We start from the raw sequence: 18,011 nt of genomic DNA on the forward strand, positions 1-18,011 counted from the left end.
TGTGCCCATTGGGTGCACATGGGAATAGGCCCGATGGATGCACATGGGAACAGGTCTGACAGATGGATGCACACGGGAACGAGCCCGATGGATGCACACGTGTGGAGATTTCCTGCGGGTTCCTCCCAGTGAACCTCACAGCTCCCAGTGGTGAGGGGCAGGGGTTTCTGCCCCAGGTGCTGATGCCTCCTGTCTGTATCAGTGACAACCCTCCGGAAGGTTCCTGCATGCCCTGCCCTGCACTCACCCCTTGGCAAGCAGACCTTTCTCTCTGGCTTTGCTCTGTTTTGGAACAGACATCAAAAAAGGGCTTGGGCTCAAAACACGCCCCTGTGGAAATCCTGAATCCACAGCCGAGGAAACACAGTGCAATAAACCTTGGCAGGATGCTTTGTTTACTCTTTGGTGAGCCATTTTACTTTCAGATGATCTGTTTTCTCTGACATAATGTAGAATTGCATGTGTCTAAAGTTGCCTACCAGGATTGCTGGTGTCTGAGAGGGGATTTATGTTTGTCGTAAAGTCAGTGATACCCTCAGTTAGAATTAGCGTTCTCAGAAGACAAAAGCAACTATTTTCTTGAATTCAAAACTCTGGTACTTAAATTGCATCTGCTTACACTGATCAAATCAGATTGCTGAGATACAGATAAGTCTGTAAATACATTAAGCTGAAGAAAGATTTATTTTAAGTCTCCATGCCCTGGCAAGCTCCTTTTTAAAGCAAGAAAATCCTGAAATTAATTACTGTAGGTACAAATACAATACACACACAGGACTTTAAGGGAGTGGTTTCCAAAATGGCAGGACCCAAGCTGATGCACAATTGTAAGCATGTCCCATAATCTGATAAATCTGAAAAATTAGGCTGAGGCTGTTCGTGAATTTTGGGGCACATCCTATTCCTGTCTGCTCAGCACCCTCCAGGACATGCTGCACCTCCTGTTCCTGCACATGCATCCCCTCATCATGTGTGACCAGACATGTGAGGGAGTGTGTCCAAGCTGGAGAGTGGTGATGCAGAGCCACAGGGCTTTGAGCACAGGCAAAGGAGGTTCTGGGAAAAGGAAGGAAGCAAGGGTGTGCAGGGAGGGCTGTTGGAGTGGGAAACTCTTTGATCTGGGCAGCTGAGGGAGGACTGGAGGTCTAGAAGCTCCTTGACAGCCCACTGCCTGGTTATCAGGGAGGGGTGTGTTACTGCAAGGACAGAAGCTATTTCAGGAGGATGCTGCTTGTGAGACAGAAAGTCTCTATCAGACACTGGGGCTGGAACACTGATGGCAGGGAAGGGTTTCTGCTCTGTGTCAGAAGCTGCCAGGAGGAGTCCAGCAGCATCTGAACCAGAGACTGGATTTCTGCTCAAGGGTAATGATCGCTGATTATCACACCCTGTTTAGTCTGGAGTAAGTTATCCTGCTGTGTTTTACACCCAGGATCCCATCTGGAGCATCTTCACACCCCTCCCAGGCTGTGGGTAGGGGATAAGAGGTGTGAGCACTATCATTCAGAATGAAAGCCCTCTGTGCATACCTGTAGTCTTATTGATTTAGCATAAAGGGCAGAAATTAAATATCATTTCAGCCTTATTTGCCAGCTTGGTCCCCAGATCATACATTTTTAGAAAGCCATCCTACCTTCTTTCTGTAAGTGAGAGTTATAGGCGGCCACTGTTGGTAAGTTACAGAACCACAGAATCACAGAATCACTGGGTTGGAAGAGACTTTCAAGATCATCAAGTCCAACCCATGCCCCAACACCTCAACTAGACCATGGCACCGAGTGCCATATCCAGTCTTTTCCTAAACACATCCAGGGATGGTGACTCCACCACCTCCCCAGGCAGACCATTCCAGTACTTTATTATTTTTCATGTGAAAAACTTTTTCCTAATATCCAATCTATATTTCCCTTGGTGCAGCTTGAGACTGTGTCCTCTGATTCTGTCGGTGCTGCCTGGAGAAAGAGACCAACCCCACCTGACCACAACCACTTTTCATAGAGTTGTAGAGAGTCACCTCTGAGTCTCCTTTTCTCCAGGATAAACATCCCCAGCTCCCTCAGCCGTTCCTCACAGGGTTTGTGTTCCAGACCCCTCACCAGCCTTGTTCCCTCCTCTGGATGTGCTCCAGCATCTCAATCTCCTTCCTAAACTGAGGGGACAGAACTGGACACAGCACTCGAGGTGTGCCCTCACCAGTGCTGAGTACAGGGGAAGAATGACCTCCCTGCTCCTGCTGGCCACACTATTCCTGGTACAGGCCAGGAGCTATTGGCCTTCTTGGCCACCAGGGCACACTGCTGGCTCATGTTCAGTCATCTGTTCACCAGTACCCCCAGGTCCCTTTCTGTCTGGGTGGTGTCCAGCCACACTGTCCCCAGTCTATAACACTGGAGGGGGTTATTGTGGCCAAAATGCAGGACTTGGCACTTGGACTTATTAAACTTCAGTGTCAGCCAAAAATTAAGTAGTGTGTGAGAATGGGGCAGTCATGCGTTTCCTGCAGTTGATGGTGACACCAAGGATCTTCCCAGTAACTCGTGCTACTACCCAGCTTGCTGGCAAGTTAGCACAGAGCTCAAACAGTCTGAGGAATAGTAAAATCCATTGCTACACAAGTAATACACAAAGAGGCATTTTTGCTTTGGTTATGTTTGGCACCCTGGAGTTGTCTTTAATCACATTAAGATGAAATGGCAATTTCTGAGCTACTGTCTGTAGTGTCAGCCAGTGTCCTGGCTGAATCAACCCAGTGTATGCCCGACTGCACAGGCATGCCCTGAGGCAGTGCTGGAAAGGTAATCCCTTGTCTTTTTTCTCCTGTTTGTCACACTAGCACTTGTGCCCATATTGATTATCTTCAGCCATTCTGCAATGCTAAAGTGTGCAGGTAAAGCCCCTTCCTCTATCCTTGTGAGATACTGAGAGTACGGCTTTGTGTGCTTTCCTTCAAAACAGCTAAAATCATGAACATGTGCCTTTGCCTACCCAACCCCTCTCTGGGCCTTTTGATGTGTTTAATGAAACACTTTCTGTATTCAAATTCCAGATGCTTCTAGCACTGCCACTTGCTGCCAGCTGCTGCTGACCTAGGTTTGCTCCAGCTGGATCTGGACCTTGAGGGCTTTTTCTATACTGTAAAATAAATTTAAAATAAGAAATAAGGTTTACGTGGTTTAGGACAAGGCTTTAACCTACTACTTGTTTGCTTAAGGCTCTTCACTTTGGAAAGCATGTCAGGAATGGGAAAGGAAATTTGTCACACATTTAGTAATGTTGCATATAGAAAGGTAAATGCCAAGTGTACATATGCCATTTTATAAATAAATGCTGGCAAGGAAAGGCGATTTCTACTCAATTATGTGCCCTTTTGGATGTAAATGTTATGTATATGTGGTAATATTTGGCCATCTGCTGCTGACAGCAAGAATTGCACGGGCATGGCAGGAGGGAGCCCCTTCACACTGGCTCCTGCAGGAGCTGTAGCCAGGAGGGGGGACGCGGGGGACCCCAACACTCTGAGAGGTGCTCCACATGGTGGGAGGGAGCTGACAGCCTCATCTGGGCTTCCTGACATCTAAAGAAACCTACATCCAGGTTGGAGCTCACCATCTTGTTCTGTAATTGTATCTGTGAGTGGCAACCAGCGGCTGCCCCTGGCAAGCTCTCCAGGCTACGGGGAAAGTTTGTGTCTTTCAGTGGCTGGAGGTGTTTGTAGGAATGCAATTGCCTGATGTCTGTGACCTACAGGGTCATGGACCACACCCAGGAGCAAAACCAGGGCACAATGCCTGGGCCAGAGAGGAAAAGGAGAGGTGTGAGGAGAAAGAAGGGGAAATGAAAAAAGCACACAGTGTGGGAAAGGTCTAAATTAAAAGAAGGTGGGAAAGTTGGTATTGTGCTTTGCAAAAACAATTCTGTAAGGGCACGTGATTTTGCAGCGTGCCCAAAGGAAGGCACTCAGGTGAGCTCTGACAATATCTGAGTGTCTGATCCTCCTCCCATCAGAGGGAGCTCTCAGAAGCTCATCCCTGGCATCCCACTGAGGTGGTGTTTTAGGTGGTTAAAATAGAGGGCATGGATTTTAAACCCACACAAACATAGTGAGTCAGCGAAGGTTTCTAGAAGAGAGATAAAAAAGTAGCACAGACATTTTCTTTTGATCTTTCCTAAACATGTTTGTTGCATCTCTTTCTGCTCAATTAACCATGAATTTTCCCAGCACAGCCAGAGTTCTACCCTGCAAGCCCATGCTCAACACAGGCAGCTGAATTGTTGATCTGTATCCACCTGTATCAACCTGAGTCTCCAATGTGTGTTGTGAGCTGGGAGATGTCCCATAGCTAGAGCTATTGGGTAAGAGGTGACAAATGCATTGCAGGGATGCTGAATCAATGGAGGTCAATAGCAGTGGAGTCCCCTGGCTGCCAGTGCCAAGACCCTCCAGCATGCAGAACAGTCCTCAGGGTGTGCTTGCTGCTGCTCTGGTCTTCCTGGGGGAGAAGGGTAAATTTTCATCTGTCAAAAGTTATCACCTGAAACCCCCAGCCCCTGGTTCAGCCCTGCAGTCATTCTACTGCTGCAATGGATTTGTGTCAGGTAGGGACCTTGACTGCATCTCTAAAAAAGATGCATTTTTAAAATTTACTTTCAGCTGTCATCACTTTGAAAATCACTTCTATATGTGACAGGAAACGTACTGATTCACTTCTGCTCATTTGCTTTCCAACTCAGTTTTTTAATTCACATTTCTCACCTGAAACCGTTCAAGTCTGTGCTCTCTCTGTGACAGGGCACATCCTCACACTCAACAGTTTTGGGCTACATTTTGGACAAGAGATGTATGCCACAAAGCTTTGCTTTTTATAAAGACCTAAACAATTTGCAAAATCTAGACCCAGCTGCTGTTTTGAACAAATGAAGCCCAGACTTGCAGAGCTTGAGTACAGTGTTGTCACTGTTTTGTTGCAGCGCTAGATTTTTGTTTCAGTTCAGGGTGAAAAATAGACCTTCAGGAATTGGCAGAGGTGTCCTGTAGAAGGGTAAGGTATTTTTCTTAGAGGTATGGGGACAAATTCCCTGTTCCAGGGCCCTGTAGGGGAGTACCTTCCTTTGACCAAAAATCCTGCGCAATTAATTTTCACCCTGCTAAGTGAAAAACTTTGTGCTTACTCTTATCTCAGTCCTTAATTGTAAGTGAAAATCTTTCCACACATGGCTGAGATCTGTCTAGAATAGCAATTGTACTCAAATTTCCTCTCTTATTTGATAGTTTAATAATATCCTAAGTAGCATTTAATGCTACTCTTACTCTTGCCACATCTGGTACAAAACGAATATTGATCCCTTACAAAGCTGGAGACTGGGATATTCATGAACACTTTCTTTTATGCTGAGTTTGATGTTATTATATTTAGGATTACTCTTTCAAATCTGTTTCTATTAAAGAAAAAACCCAAACCTCTGAGAAGCAAAGGAAGGAGAAAAGAAAACTTCACGTTAGTGTTCCCAATGTTCACCCTCTTGCCCTGCTTACCTGAAGTCAGCTGAGACATAGAGCCCCTACCACTGTGTCAGCCTGGGCCATATTCACCTTTATGTATGGAATTCCCTAACTTCAGGGAGAATATTTGACCTCTAAGGGGCCTGAGCCACTCCCAGAGCCTGGCATGGTAGAGTTGCACTCTGTGTGTTTGCCTTGAGAATCTGCTGAGCTGTATTTCAGGCTGTTATTCCCTGCTCCAGAACTGGCTGTGTTGCAGCAAAAGATACCCCAGCATGGTGACCTGCAAGGCTGGACCAAAGCAGACACAGAATCATGTCTTGCCACAAGACATAAGTGGTATATCTTCATGGTATTACTCACACAATGTGAGCAAGATCTATGTCTGGACATCTGAAGACTGTCAGCTTTGCCCACATGCATAAAAGGCATTAAGGAAACCTCCCTGGTTATTTTAGATGTGTTGTGTTTTCTGGGCCTGACCCCATGTGTGGGGCTGTGTTCTCACACCAAGTGTTCTGAGCTCTCTTCAAGCCCTGTGGATTTAATTGGCTTCCTAGGCAGGCACCTCACACCACGGTCTGTCTTGTTGGCAGCCTTGGAGATATTTTGTCATTGTTCTTTATCACTTGGCACACAAGTGTCTGCACACAGTGTCCAGAGTAGCCAGGTCCAAGTGACTGATAACATCGTGGTCTCGGGAATAAAAACTTCCTCAGGGAGTAGGGCAGTGTGTGCAGCTTTGGGCTAAGTACAATAAAAATCTGCTGTTTTGTGTAGAAAATGAAAAATATGCTCAGAAAGATTACAGGGAGTAATAAGCTGACTGCTAGCAGAAAATGTGCTGGGTGAGCTCAAAGTCAGTGTGGCTGTACTTCATTCTGTTCCAGCAGTCACACGTGTAGGATGAGCCCAGCTCTCAGCAAATGGATCCTTGTGCCTTGGTGGCCCTTTCCCTCTCTCAGGGGTGAACTGTGGTCCAGAAGGACCTGCCAGGATTGAGCAGCAGCTGACCTAAGGGAAGGGATGGCTCCTCAGCAAGCCTTCTGTCTGAGGAACCTGTCACTTCAGGACTAGAGCATGCTGAGCCCCAGGTACTCATTGTAGTTTCCCTTTTCCTTCTTCTTCTTTCTTTACTTTTTTAAAAGCTGAATGCTGGCAGCAAACTGTAAAGTCCTCTCTGCTGACATTGCTGCAGGAGAATTCACGGGCTTTTCCTGGTTTCCAGGGAATATTGCAAACCCCAAGGCAAGGAAGAGTCAACAAGGAGGCAGGGAGGAGGAACATGGCCAGAGCTATTCAATGGTCCTGGGAGATTTGCATCTGTCAGCTAATAAATGCAGTAGGATAACAATGGAATTAATTTTAAATCACCTAAACAATCAAAGAGCAATTACTTCATTTAATTATAAGCAAGAGGAGGGAAACAATAGGATTTAATTTCAATAATACCTCTGCTAACTCAACTATGATTTTAATTTAATTTAAAGTGACAGATTTTCCTGTGTTGCAATATTTGCCTGAAAATACCATGCTTTACCTTCACCATACAATCAATAAACCATTGTATGGAGTTTGCTTAATATTCAGCACCTGATTGAAAAAGAAAACGGGGCCCAACACTTTGTTTTAAAATTCCATTCCCATGTCTGTGCAGCAATATCTGTTATGGGTGCCAAAATTGGCTGGGAGAACCCAGCACTAAACTGAATGATTACCTGCTTGTTTGGGTGTTACTTAATTAAGAATATTTTTTAGATTCCCCCCCTAAGTACTGTAGTTCCTCTACAGAGCACACAGACATCTCAGGATCTCCCTGAAGGGGCTGAGAACTCAACAAGATGTGAGGGGAGTCTTCCAGTAGTCTAAGGCTGGAGTAATGTATCAAAATCTGGGTGAATAGAAAGAGACATGAGAGCAGAAGTAACAACTGGATTTGTTGGCTGCAGGCAAGCTGGTGAGTGGCACAGCTGGAGAAATTTTGGCTTGCTGTCTCCTGCTTTTTGCCTTTGTAGCTGCAGGTTTTTCGGTTGCTGGGTTTTTTGCTCATATTTTTAGCATTATTCCAGTTTGATAGCATTTCATTTTGTTGCTGTAAGAACTGCACAGAAATTGTCATGAGGGAATTTATTCTATCTTTGTGAGTATATTTGCACTGCATGAAATAAAGAAGGCCTGAGGCAAGCCATTGAAGAACAAGGAAAAGACAAAATATTGACTCAACAATTCAGTGAGCATCACTCTGCCCACTGTGCTGAGCAAGACATGGGTCCTACAAGAGAAATCTCCTGATCATGTTATTAAAGAACATCTGAAAGGCAAAGAGATGGGAGAACCAGAGGCAGCTGCATGGCCTAGAAGAAGAGTGATAATTTTTAAATACTTGACTTCACAGCATATGAATATATAAAATTCATACATGATTCATATAGGTATGTATATGAACTGATATACCCAGACATATACTTCTAACTCATGTAAATCATTGTTAATGGTTTAATTTATTCTTGTCTTAGTGCTTGTTGCTTTTATTAAGATCGGCTCCTTCTGATGTCCTGAGTCACTTCAGAGAGAAGAACATGAGGATCCAGCTTTAGCTCCTCCAGGCAGCTCTCTCTCCAGTCCCATGCCTGGCTTGTTGTCAAGGAGACACATCTCTGGCATACATCTTCTCAGTGGTTTCTCCTCTTAGTATGCTCTTCCATTGCTATGGAGACTATCACAAACTCATTTAGCAACTCCCCAGTGCCCCACGAGGAATGTGTATTTCATAACTCACTCCTCAGAACAAGGAGTGCTGTTTAATTTTTGGCTGCTCACCTGCATGTCCAGCCTGGCTATGCCAGGGACTCTGTGCTGAGCCCTCATGAGCTGACACAGCATGGCTCTAAGGGCAGGGCTACACAAAAGTGTCTTCAGTGGGGACTGTTTGGAAGCTGAGACAAGCTTTGCATGTGGGAAGTAGCCAAATTCTTGCCCTGGCTACTTGGCATGGCTCTCCAAGTCCAAACCCCTCTCATTCTCCAGGTCTCCAGCTGGCATTCTGCTGAGTTCTGAACACAGGTGAAACCAAGAAAAATGCGTAACTCTAATAGTACAAAGGAGAGGGAAAATGAACCACTGTGCTGGCCTTCGTTCCAGGGCATAGGAGAGGGAATAGAGCAGCAGGGCTAGCAGGGTGCAGGGAAGCAGGGAGAGAGGATCTGTGGCTGGGTTTGATCAGCTCCAAGCTGACCAGCTTGTCAGCCTCCTGCTGCTGCAGATGGGCTGCAGCTCCTCAGGGCAACACCTGAGTTTGTGTCAGTCAAGCAGTGGCACTCTGGCCCCTAGAGAGCTGTGGGGCAGCAGCCCAGGAGACAGCAGCAGCCCAGCAGTAGAAGTGGCACCAGCAGCCTGGTGGAGCCCAAGTGTGTGCACTCAAACCACTTTGGCCAGCACAGAAGTATAGGCTTTATTGAGAAAACCATAAAGACATAAGAGAAGTTATCACTCAGTATTTACAACAGCTGCTGTACAGGAAAGTAGCCACTGCTGGCTGAAGGGTCTGCAGCAGAGGGTTTAAGCACACCAGAGTATCTTCCTTCTGAGACACAAGGGAGAAGGATCCTTGCAAAATGGTCCAGCAGGAACTTAATACCATGGAAAGGGCCCTTCCAAAATGGATACGAGTCAGCAGGCAAAAAGAAATAGGGCAGCCACAGAGCTGCAATAGAGCAGCTATAAAACAATCAAGTCCCATGTTCAAAGTGGGAACTAGAGCTCTGTGGGTCATGCTGAGATGGCAGCTGAAGCTGCAGTTCCCAGCTCCCTGCCCCGTTTCCCCACTGCAGTGCACAATCTGACATAATAACCGAATCCTCCACCCCAGTTTGCATTAATATGTCAGGCTATGCCCTGCAGTACCTCAGGAGCACCTAGGCTGTCATTTGGCTGCTGGGGCAGGAAGGCCATAGCAGGGCTCTGAGATGGGGACAGTGACTCCGTTACCTTCCCTGTGTAACTCGGAGTCCATCTGTACCCAGAAATCTGTAAGTAGCCAGACAGTCTCCAAATCTCTACCTTAGTGCTACACAGGGCCATAAATATTCAACAGCTAGAACTAGGAACAGCTGAACCCAGCTAATAGAATATAATTAAATAAATAGATAAAATTAAATAATTAATTAATTCAGTAAATTAACAAAAATGTACAAATTTACATGTTTTACTAAGGCACATGATTTCTAATGAAGTAGGGTTTGGGAAATCCAAAGGATTCACACATACCCTGTCACTTATGCAAATCACTCTCTGTTCACTGATTTATAACATCAGTTGGCTGCACATGAAATTGCTTTAAAATGCTGATGTGCATCTCCCTGGTATGTATTGGGCTGTTTCCATGTGCTGCACTGTGGCTGGCTCAGCACAACCCAGAGCTGGGCTGGTGTAGGATATGCACCCCAAAACCCCCCTCTGCATTAGAGCCAGCACACTGCAGCCAACACACAGGCAGTGGAGAAGGAAAAGAGGAGGGAAATGCATTAGAAATCTACCCTGAGCAGTTCATTTCAGTGTGTCTCAGCAGTGATGTGTTGTTTTGTAATTTGCTTCAGTGCCATTTTTAATCTTGTGAAGTTCAAAAGGTAAAAGATGTATTTCACTCAAACTCAGATTTGTTGTTTTCAACTCAGATCCCAGATTTGAAGGAAGTAGACTATGTTGATCCAGTTAGTATTCATAGAAATGTATGTATGATGCATGTACCCACCAGACATGGGATTGCATTTCATAAGGGTATCTGTACCCAAACAGCAATTCCATGTGCAGCTCTGGTTCATATGGATGCATTTCTCAGAGGCACTTTTTTGTCTCATCATGGGCTTTCTTCTGAGTGTTTAAAGGCTTGACTTGTTCTTCACCTGTGTGTTGGTGAAAGCTTACAGACAGGATTTATGGATTTGCAAAGATGTCATTAAGGGGTTGGTGGACTGGGTCTGCATGCTTGGAGCTAAATTCCATTTATCTGGAGAGTTAACTAATGGCATATCAGACATAGAATAAATGCAGGGCAGCTTCTAGTGTCAGTGTTTAACAAAAACATCTGAATGAATGAGCTGAGAGAACAAAACATCGACTGTTTTTATATTCAGTGAGCAGAAATAATAAGAAAAATCACCATGATTAAGCACTATCTTTGTGCATCAGTGATTATTGCAAGGTTAATTTTATTCATTCTGAAGTATCGCCATGTCTGTAAGACTGTGGAACAACAAGTTCAAGAAACTGAAAGAACCAAATAATTGCAAATCATATGTTGAAAACAACCTAATTAATATCTCAAATAAGAATTTAAAGGAATTTATGTGAAAGAAAACAGTAAATTCATGTAACATTTCTAGCTGAATGAAAGGTTGATCATGTTTGTTAAGAGGGCTGTAATGCTCTGAGTGTATTGGCTGCACGAGCTGTGGGTAAGGAGAATGGTGGTGCTACAGGGAACTGGGAAAAAGTGTAGCATAAATGTGGTCAAGGAAAATAATGAAAAAGACAAGGAGAGAGATGTGCTCTGTTTAAGGCCTCATTCTGCTTCAGATGATGAAGCTCTTCTATAGCAGAATTATTAGACAGTAATATGTCATGTTATGCTTCAAGATGCCAACCTGATCAAGGTCTGACTATTCTAAATATAAGAAAAATGTATTTTCTCTCTAGAAAACTTTGAGATATACTGCAGTTTAGAGAATATGTTTTCATGTGAGAAATCACAAGTACTGGGGACTAAGAAGTATGACAAAATAAAAATTTGAAAAAAAATGCCAGTAAAGCTTGATCAGATCTGCTTCCTTTCTTTTGCTTATTTCTGAGTAAATCCTTGGAGTTTTCACTGTAAGCATGCAAAAAAAAAAAAAAAAAAGGAATTAAAAGAACTTTATGAAGGCTGAAAAGAGCAAAACTTGAAAATCAGAGAAGAAGTTAGAAATTGGGTTGATTGGGAATAATGTGTGCTTTTCATGCACAAAGCCATATGCTATTTTTTCACCCTGGCCTGGAGATGAGTCAAAGCTGCTTTTGAAGGAAGCTGTGGTTTGTAAGGCTGTTGTTAGAGAAGCTGCAAATTGTAGTGATTTATACAGGGCACTACAGGGAGATGATTTGGTGGTTACAATGCATGTATGTTATTTAGGAAATCAGATTCTCTTTTACATAATGCTAGACAGCTCTCCCACACCAAGCTTTTCATAGGCTCAAAGGAATGCTGAGTCCTTGCACTGCGTGTATCTGGCAGTAAAAGGCAATTTATCCTCCTTTGATTCAGATTGAATTGTGTCATTATTCAGACATGGACACAGGCTTTCTCACAAAAATAACATGCAATAACAACTATGCAGGTGAGATTTCAACCAAGCAGTGCCTGGGGCCTCAATTCCCCTTGTGGAGACTTAGAGAACCCTCCTGGTTCTACTCTATCTAGTGGCAGTGACTGCTGTCACAGGGATGCCTGTCTTCTGCAGTGCCCTTCATGCCAAAGAACCAGAGAGATGGCTGTTGCTCCCTGTTTTTACCCCAATTTTATCCTCATCCCACAAGTCTATCCAACTCAATTTGTTTTCTGCTGTTGAGTATTTTCCCACCCTCTTAGCATATAATCATGCAAGCATCCAGAGATGTGAAAGATTTTGTCTTTTTAGCCGGTTTTGTATGAAAGCAGAGCTTACATGGTCCCTTGGCTAGCAGATGAGTCATGGATCTACTAGGAATTACTTTTGGTCCCATTGCCAGCTTTGTGGTTGGACACCTCAACTTGTGAGTTTCCATAAAAATGCCCTTCAGAAGGGCTGTGAGAGACCCTGAGTGGTGCTTGAAAAATGTGTGCAAAATTAACAGATAATTTGGTTTTACAGCACACATAAAATTAGTCCCACAGAACACTGCCTGGGTCAGAGCACTGAACTCTGAGAGATAAGGACCTGCTGCTAAATCTCTCTTTCTGGACTCATGGCTTCTCTCTTTCATGCTCTGTTACTGTGTTTTTTTCTCATAAAGGCTGGTTATCGAGCTGTCTCACGAAGTATGACTCAAGTGACATCTCTGCTGATCTCATCAAAGTCTTTTCCAGAGGCTTCAAGGAAAGACGGAGAGATAAGGACTTGGTAATGCTGAGATCTGGAACACATTAAAAAAACAGGTAGGAAAATAAGCCTTGAAAAAGCAATTAAAATTAGAGAAGATTAAAGGATAAATACCTTGGGGGAGTTTACCGTGTGTTTCACTTCTATTTGTACTGCACCTTTTAGACCAATTTTTCTTTTCATTTTCATAGCACTCCACTATCAGCAGAAGCACCAAACTGAGCTAAATTAACAAGTTGGATTCATTATGCCATTCAAACAAATTTCCCTGGGCTTATTATGCCTAAAGGCTTAATACTTTCCTGGCAGTCTCTTTCAAATTACCCTTTCAACAAACATGACATAAACTTGGGTCTGCAGAGCATGAAAATTTATGTGCGAGAGCAGTTATTTTAACAGGTGGAAATTCTCAGATTCACCAGAAAGGTGAAGCATCAAGTACACCATTATTTTTTCAAAAGGGCTTCACGGCATAATAGTCTTGTACTATTGGCATCCGTGGTGAGAGATAACTGCTTCTTGCTGCAACTCTGCCTTTCTCTGCAGTGCAGCACAGTGCACGCCAGCTCTGCTCCACCACTGTGCAGCATTTCGTAACGTGCTCATGAGCCCCGATTCAGCTTTTCCGTCTTGCAGGGTGCAGCACTTCTCAGGCTCCTACCCAGGCTCTCAGGAATAATGCAAGCAGCACAAATCTCCCCACAGCTGCCTGAACAGCCAACTCTTGCAGCGCCATGAACTGATCTGCAGCCATGCTTGGCTTGCAGGTAACAACACACCTCAGGCAGGACAGCACTGTCTCACTGAGCAGAGGAGAGGGAGCTGCTGCTCGTGGAGCACCTTGCAGTTGGTGTGAGTAAAAGCGTGCTTGATTCTCAGCCAGCTCTGTCTACACATCAGAGGTTCAGCTGCTCCACGAAGTTTGATTTTCTGAGACATTGAAAGATTTTTGTAACTGAGTTGTTACAACTCTGTCAATTTAACTATGTAACACACTGTAGGCAGACTGTGAGTCTCCTCTAAGGAGCTCTGTGCGGATCCCAGAACTCAGAAAAGGATTGATTGCTGCAGTTCCCACTCTCGTGAGAGCAGCATGGACACGGGTTACCTCACCATTTTTCACCTTGGCTGAAATTTAACAGATATGACTGCTTGTATCAGCAAAAAAATTACTCTCCTACTATTTTTTCCTTGGACTTTCAGGACCTAATTATTTCAAGACATGAAACTGGTTTGGCTTATGTATTTGTCGGGTTTTTGAAATTATTGCAACACCTACTCGTTTAGAAACCTGTCACTTAAATGGAAGTGCTCAGTTTGTATGTTATATATGAATGTTGTTGGTAATATGTAAATAACATCTAGGACATTTAAGGAAGTATACACTTAATAAACAGAAAAACATACTGTTACTAAACCGAATATGAAGAAACAGCTTATACACACAAACAAGGACTAATGTAGCTCACAATGTAATAATTATATGACAGAATGGTGTCTGTGACAGGAACTCAGATATTTACTCACATACTATACATAATGCTAGGAGATGTACATCTCACCTAGGATATGTAAAAGATGTAAGAATCATAAGGAAATTCAGAAGAGCAAATTTAAAAAAAAATAATGTTTTATATTTGTTGCTCTGTTGTAGAGGAATACTGTTCAGGAAAATATATCCTCTAAAAGACCTTGAGGAAATGGAGCAGATGGTTGCATGTGCTATCCCACTTAAATTCAAAGTAGCTTTATAAATACTCAGAAAAAACAAAACTATGTTTCCTTGGCTTTTTATGCACATAAAAGAACGTAAAAAAATATTTTCATTGGTATTCAAATTGTAATTCCAAAACAAAAGATTGACTGTTTTACATTAGAATGATTTTCAATGGTTCAATATGCATTGTTATTAGAATTATTTGTGCACTGGATTTCTGTATCAATACACCTCATAGGATAAGGAAAAATTCCAGCTTGGGATGAGACAAAGTATGTCTCAAGAGGGGCTGTAGGATTTGTTGCTGACAGACAGTGTCGCTGCTGGGCAGAGACCTCGGTAGGTCCTTGTACCTGCCCACGTTTTTAATGAAGAACACAGTGGGAGTGCTGGGGGAGCTCCTGGGCACTCGTGGGGGCTGTGCCTGAGCTGTGAGTACAGCGTGTTCCTGACACCCCATGCTCTCAGTGCCTGCACAGATTGGCCACGCATCACATGTGCTCTGAGGCTGCTATGCCCAGAAATTAGTCTGTGGGGCCATTCAACTGAAAATTTGGTTGATTATTGATAGAAACTGGACTCTGCCATCAAAACAGTAGAACTGGCAGGTACAGAGACCAACTCCACTAGGAATCCTTTCTAATTTTTAGGAGGCACAGATTTCAGAATCTCGGTGACTCGTACTTCTCTAGTTTAATACTGTTTTGCTCCTTGGCTTCTGTCCTATTTTGACAAGAGGAAATGGCATCTCTTTCCCTCTCATGGTTGGTGATTGTTTATCTCTCAATCTGTAGCTTTATTATGGATCAGAGGGAGCCAAGGGCCAGGAGTGACTTGCAATCCTCAGCACATGGTGGTTTCTTCAGACACACTGTTTAGTAAGGAAATAAATTAGCAATGGGTAAAAGACACAATATGGTGCTTACCACCCTATTTCGGCATATTAAATACATACAATCTGCACTACATTCCAGCTAAAAATAACACTCAGATTAATGCAGCTTTCCTTGATATATTCAGTCAAGAAATCATTAGCATTATTTATAAAGCAGGAAAAGTGTGGTTCTCAGTGTCTGTCACTCCAGAATTGTGCATTAGGATGGATGTGGGCAGTTTGATGGAGTGGTCTGAGCATACACCCAGGAGTGACACAGGGCACGTCTCTCCACAAGTGTCATCAATTCTTTCTGAAATTCAATGCAGGTATTTTAAGTACATATATTTATATTTTGCGAGGGTCCATATTTAAACACTATTTTTTAGTGAGACTTCAGAATGTACAGCTCCTACTGATGTCTGTGCTGGCTACTCAGTACTCAAGTTCCAAATTTGAGGACTGAAATTTAGAAGGCAGTTTTGAAAATCCTGGCCTCAGCTTCCCTTGGTTTCTTAATTCCTAGTGTGATATCTGAATGGCCTTATCCATCTTTGGCTGATTTAAATCTGCTACTGAGAAAATGCTATAGGAATAATTATTGCTCTATCTCATAAATCTTGATGAGCTTTTTAACTAATACCTTTAATACTATTTAAATTTCACAATATAATAATGTTTGTAGAAACAAATCTAGAATATCTTTTATTTTGGCTGCTATATAATATTTTACAGTGTTAAGGCTGTGCGCAAAAGCAGTTGAAAGAGCTGAACATCACTGATCTATTTTACAAATGGAGACAACTGCACTCTGAAGAGGGATCTGCATTAGACCACACAGACTGCAGCAAATTCACCACTAGAATGCAGGATTTCTGATACAGAATTTACTCTACTGAACACTACACCAGTGGTTCTTAAACTCTTGGCGGAGGCAGGCAGTTTTTGGTCATAGTAGCCAAGTTGCTTTCTCACCTCCCCTTGTGCAATTAATTTGCAGTGCCGTTAAAAATACATTGCAACTATTACCTTGTCCCTCAAGTGATACTTGTTACCACTGGGATGCTACTCAGTAATGAAACGGAAAGAATCACCTGCAGCATCACTGGGGCAGGGAATCTGCTAGTCTCAATCGGGAAGGGTCAGCAAATTTGCAGCAGCTATTGTTGCTATACTTACAGAAAATAATTATTGTGTAATTCTGGATGTCCATCTCAATTATAAAGGATGAGAAAAAAAATCTGTTATGGCTCATGGGGCTGATTGGTTTTGCAAAACTAATTCACTTAAGATACGCAAATATACATCAGAAACTCAGACTGATGGGTGGGAGTCATTGCATGAAAGTGGCATTTTATTGTAATGAAGCCTTGTAGTACAATTTTGTTTTCTTTTTGTCCTGAAATTAATTTTGAAATCTCTGTGTCTTGCAGGCATTGGTAACTGACTTCAAGGCGACAGGACAGGATGAGGGCTGCCCAGCAGAGTCCGAGGGAGGCAGCAGGATGCCATCTGTCTGAGTGAGGACTCCAACAGAACCGTGGCATATTAGGAGGATTTCTAATATGGAAATAGGCACGGGAGAATTTCAGAAGTCTCCTCAGGTCTTGCACTGGTCTCAAGCCTTGGATACTGCAATTAAAAAGAGATTTAATGTACTCATGTCTCTGCTGAATATCTGACCAAACTATTTTGATTTTTCATGACTAAGGAATATTCTGCTGTCAGGAATTTGACTTAACAGATCAGCTAATGTAAGTTTCCAGGTCTTGCAGGGGAAATAGAAATATGCTAGAGACTGTGCACACACCATTTTTTGGGGGGGAAATGTCATTAGAATATCTCACAAATGGAGGCGACCTTTTTTCTCTCCTCAGAGTTGTCTGCATAACTGGTAACAGAAAAGCTTTGCCAACAGCACACATCAAATGCCCTTGCAGCAAGTGTAAAGACAGCTTTGGAGGATAGCATGGATAACCATGGAGATACATGAAACGCATCCAGGCTTACAAAGACACTAGTTTGCTTATGAAATCCATTTTAGAAGCTTCCTGTGAGGAAAATGGGGAAACCTTAGGGATTCAGTTAGTGTTTAATGTGGGCCTGGTCAGATTTCTGCTGATGGCTGCTGAACATCAGCCTCCCTGTCACTCATGCACCGGCAATGTGTCCTAATGGGGAGAAGCGTGAGGATAGGGATGCTCCATTCGGAGGGACACAGCTCCCTGCAGATTCCAGCGAGGCGTGGGGCAGCGCAGACAGACCCGTGCAGAGGGAAGGGGGAAGATGGCAGCAGAGCAGAGTCCGCCCTCCAGTCCCGCTCAGCTCCTGACAGCCCCGGCTGCCTCCGGGGCTCAAGGGCCCCAGGATCCACTCACGCCTTGGAAACTTCGGCCGCGCAGCTCCGGGGGCCGAGGCTTCCCTCAGGGCTCGGGGTCCGGGATCCCCCGGCTCCCCTCAGGGCTCGGGGTCCGGGATCCCCCGGCTCCCCTCAGGGCTCGGGGTCCCCCGGCTCCCGACGTGGGGCTCCTCAGGGTGCCAAGGCGTCCTCGGGGCCCGGGATACCCTTATCCTCAGGATGGGAGGACATCGTCTTAAGCTGTGCCCAGGGAAGATTTAAATTGGATATTAGGAAGGATTAGACGCTGAAATGGGCTGCTCAGGGAGACGGTGGAGTCACCGTCCCCGGAGGTGTTTAAAGGAAGACCGGACGTGGCACTCGGTGTCATGGTACAGTTGACGTGGTGGTGTTCGCAGAGAGGTTGGACTCGATGATCTCAGAGGTCTCTTCCAGCCCCAGGGATTCCG

The sequence above is a fragment of the Cinclus cinclus genome, chromosome 16 (assembly GCF_963662255.1).
Source record: "Cinclus cinclus chromosome 16, bCinCin1.1, whole genome shotgun sequence".
In the NCBI taxonomy this organism is placed as follows: domain Eukaryota; kingdom Metazoa; phylum Chordata; class Aves; order Passeriformes; family Cinclidae; genus Cinclus; species Cinclus cinclus.